The sequence below is a fragment of the Eptesicus fuscus genome, chromosome 10 (assembly GCF_027574615.1).
Source record: "Eptesicus fuscus isolate TK198812 chromosome 10, DD_ASM_mEF_20220401, whole genome shotgun sequence".
Lineage (NCBI taxonomy): Eukaryota > Metazoa > Chordata > Mammalia > Chiroptera > Vespertilionidae > Eptesicus > Eptesicus fuscus.
The window spans coordinates 38,914,163-38,918,962 of NC_072482.1; positions in this window are offsets into that span (position 1 = coordinate 38,914,163).

The following is a 4,800-nucleotide window of genomic DNA, read 5'->3' on the forward strand; positions in this document are numbered from 1 at the left end:
GGAGAGCAGGCCTGGGCCTAGATTAGAAAGGGGATTTTCCCAGGCCTTTGCCCAGGGGAAGAAAGAGCACTGTGGGGCCCTGCTGGGAGCTGTGCAAGAATGGGGGGCTCTGTTCTGAAGAGGGCACAGGGCTTCAGGTGGACAGCATGTGTGCCTGACACGTGGCAGGAGCACAATCACACGACTCTGGGCCTGGGGCCACTTGGTGCTGGCACCGAGTTATGGGCTGAATATGGGTGTCCTGCCAACATTCACACACTGAAATCCTAACCCCACTGTGGTATTAGGAGGTGGGGCCCTTAGGAGGTAATTAGGTTTGGGTTATGCCATGATGGGATTAGTGCCCCATAAAAAGAGGAAGAGGCACCAGGGTGCTCTCCCAGCATGCACTGAGGAGAGGCCGTGAGCACAGCACGCAGGTGGCCTTCCGGAGCTAGGAGGGGAGCTCTCGTCAGGAAGTGAATCACTCACACCTTGATCTTGGACTTCCCAACCTCCAGCACGGTGGGAAATAAACGTCTGTTGTGTAAGCCACCCCGTCTCTGGTATTTTTTATAGCAGTCTGAGCCAACGAGGGCACACAGACACTACATCAAAGACCATTATTTGGAGAAGTTTTCATCGTTTTTAGCTCTCTGTGAGCCTCCCTCCCAGATTCTGATGCAACCCTGGAAGGGGGAGGAAAGGCCCCCAAACTGACAAATGGAAGTGCAGGTCTATTCACGTAGAAGCTTGAAGTAAAGATTAAGTTGATGACTAGATGATAGAAGAAACAATATTTCTGGCATATGTACATTTGAACAGTCATATCAGCAGGAATTGGTAGCTTTGGAAAGTTGGAAATATTCTACCCATCTTGAATTTTAGAGCTGAAAGGGACCTAAAGAGAAGCACTTTCAATCTTTTAGACTATGATCTACAGTAAGAATTACATTTACATACGACCCAGTGTGGACACACACACACACACACATACGTGCTACCTAATATATATTCTATTTCATATAACTGTTGGTTATTTATTCTATTTCATATTCTAATGTTTGTTTTGACCTGTTAAATTGGTTTATTGATTCATTAATGGGTCATGACTTGAAGTTTAAAAAATACTGCTATAGAGATAACAGAGCCCAGAATGATGAAGAGACTTGTCTAAAGTCACACAGCCAATAGCTACAAAGAACAACCAATTCCAAGGCAAGGAGGACAGAAACAGATGCAGTGGAGGTGGGTGGAGAAGAGGGCGTGAAAGGTAGGGAGGTCAGTGAGGCCCAAACATGAAGCTCTCTGTGTCCTAACACACACATGCTCACACACACACACACACACACACACACACACACACACACACACAAACTTTACAAGCAATGGGAGACAGGGAAGGATTTTGAGTAGGCAGCTAACCAACCAAGTTTATGTTTCCAGCTTTTGGTGGCCAGAGCACTGAAGATGCAGTGGGGGGTGGAGAGCAGGGGAGAGACGATCTCTCCTTTTCGCATACCTTCTGTCCTTTGTAACAACATCTTCCAATCCTTGCACCTATTCTCCTCTGAAGCGAGGATCTCATCCCTGGACTTCCTGACACCAACCTTGATCCCTTAAAAACCCATTTGGATGATCCCTCCAACATGAGACTTTATAGGTCAATGCCTCCCGACGCTGATGACCTCCATTCTACCTTTCCCACCTGAAACAAGGCCTTGCCTGAAACCCTCCCTGTGCTGGAATCTTATCCTGTGGAATTGTCCATATTCATTTCACTTCTCCACCCTCCTCCAATTCCAGCAAGCATTTATTAAGTGCTACTATGCACTATGAAGAGTGGAAGTTACCAAGGTGTATAATACACAATCCTTGTGCTCAAGAAGATCCAGTCATGAGATAGACAGACAAATAAAGAACTATAATCCACGCTGCTGCTGCTGGGGGCACTAACATTAGCAATAGTAGCAATAATTAACATCTGTTTGGTGCTTTCTATGACTAGGCACTATACTAAGTGCCTTACGGGTAGAAACTCAGTCCTCTTAAGGAAAGTTAATTTAGCTGACAGGATTCACAGCCAGCCAGACATTCTAGCTCCAGAAGCCATGCTAGTAACCCCCACCCCACCCCATCAATGATGAAGAGAGACACAGGTTGCTGTGGGAGCCATCAGGGGACACCAAATGGAGGCCACCCTGGAGAAGAGGACCGCGGACGTGAGTTTTGGGAGGTAATTTAGATTTAACCAGTTGGAGATTATGGGTTGAAAGGAGGTGATGCAGGTAGAAAAAGCAAAGATTTAGAGGTGATGATGGTAGTGAACACTGTGGGTAAAGTAAATAAGTTAGCCTGGCTGGAATGTAAAATGCATATGTGGGAAGGGTAAGAGATAAGGTGGGCAAGGTATAAATCTTATTTGTTTTTGTCCCCTGGCACATAATGTTCGGGGCTCAAAAATGTTGGAAAATGCTACATCTTTATTCCTAACAGAGGTGTCCTTTCTCTCTTTCTGTCTTTTTTCTCTCTCTCCCCCGACTCTCCCTCTCTCTCACCCAAATAGCATTTGTGTTTGGTGTTGTTCTCACAGTATTTGCATTGGGCCTCGAGCTGTAATCACTTCCACCTTGGTCTGACTTTCTGCTGGATTTTAAGGAGCGCTCTCTGAAGTGAGAGCAGAGGTTTACACAGCGTAGATACTCATTTATTTACTGAACCAGTTCCCGGAAGGATTCAGGGGAGCTTATGAGTACGTATTTGGCACATTGTGTACAAAAGCCTCTGACTCAAACGGAGACAAACCCGGAACCAGGTCTGTGGAGGGAAAGGAAGTATGCATTTCCTGGTCATGTGGAGGTTAGCGGCCACAGCAGAGGGAAAGGGTGGTTTTAGGAAGGACTGGGACTGCCACGAGGACAGACAGCAGCCAGGTACCTGGAGAAGAGGAGGGCTAAAAGCCACTTTCTGACTTGGTGCGACTCTGGGAGCAGAAACAGAATCATAGTAGTGACTCAAGGCGGCCTGGAGGTTTATTCCCTGGGAAGCAGTTCTGCTCCAAGTATGCCGTGCCTAGGTCCCCTCTCAGGGCTCGGCCCAAGGGCTGCTGGCACAAGGGACTGATATGGACACGGCCAGTCCAGAGGACTCATTATTAGCATCTGCAGTGGCCAGTGGCCTCGGCACCAGCATGAAGACACTCTTGGGTTGGTTGGCCCTGAGGCCCTGAGGCCCGAGGTTGCTTTAAGTTCAGAAACCCCCTTGTGGGGATCACAGCTCCTGGAGTAAGGAGAGTGAGGGGCTCAAATGGAGCTGGGGTTTCAGCCAGTCAGCAAGTGGGCTGGACGACTTCAAGAGTTTACGCATTGACTGTACTCCCGGGCTCACCTGGTCAGAAGGACAGCTACCACCAGTGACCTCTGTGAGGCCACTTCTGAGCAGGATAACTCCACAGCCTGCAGCACCGTATTGGTTAATGAAAGTGCGGGGACCCAGAGACAAATGTGCCTCGGCAGCTTACTGGGCAAATCGCCTGGCATGCTCACCTGTGCCAGGGGAATCACGTCTCCCTCAAAGAGTTGCTATGACGATGAGTACGATCACACCTGTAAAGGGCCCAGGGCAGCAACCGACACATACTAAACACTCCACACGTCTGTAGCTATTTACTTTTTCTTCACGTGCCCCAGGCTCCTCCTGTCTACTGCTTGTAGCACACAATAAACTGTACCTGTTTACCGTCAAATGATTTCCGAGTTTGTGTTTTATTAATACCTTCTATTTCTTTTCTAAAAATCCGTTTTAAACCACCCGGAGTTCTTCAGAGTTTTATTTTGTAAGAACGTGCCCTGAAGCCACCTTCCTTTGTCGTGCTGCGGAGGCATGAGGCCCTGAACAGCTGCTAATGACTATTCCTTAACACGATGGCACAGCACGGTTCCCTTCAGAGGCCAGGGCGCGAGCAGCCGCGAGGAGCACCCTGGTGTGATGGTCCTGCACCTGGCCTTTCTCATGAAAGCCCAAGTGAGGTGGATCTGAAAAGCTGGAGGAAGAAGCAAGATAGGGGGCCACGAGGAGCTGGAGGCCAGAGTAACAAGAACCCACCTTTACTGGGATTCTTGGCTATCAGGCAGCTCTGCTCTAGGCTCATCAGACACGTTTTTCTCACTTGGTCCTCAAATGACTATGTGAGAGATGGCTTATTATCCTGCTAGGAAGATAGAGGAAGAAGGCATGTCTCAGCAGTGTTAAGTGACTTCCCTGAGACCACACAAGGGGCTTTGTATCCATGTCCGCCTGACGCCGGAGCTCATTCTCTTACTGGGAAGAACAAAGCCTCAGGAGGCCGGGCCTGAATCTGCACCAACGACTGTGTTCATGGACCAGACCCCATCCTCCTTGTGGTTCCATTGAGGGGTTGGACTGATGACCGCCACGGTCCCTTCCTCCTCTCACATGTCACTTTGCAAAGTTCTGCTCAGTGATTTAGGGCAAAAGAAAAATGCCTGGAGTATCCAGCTATTAAGTTCCAGATGTTGTTTATTTAATTCATTTATAAATCTCCAGCTAACTTTAGATTATGAAAAATATCCAACTTTGATTCAATAATTATTAAAATTTTGTCATATTTGAGTCCTTCATATCTACCTATCTATCTATGTACCATCTATCTGAATTTTTGAAATTAATTAGTGGACATCCTGAGATTTCACTCCTAAATATTCATCCCAAATCTCCTAAGAATTAGGACATCTTGCATAACCATATACCATTATCACACGAGAGGAAATTAACAATATTTATAACCAAGTTTAATTGCCA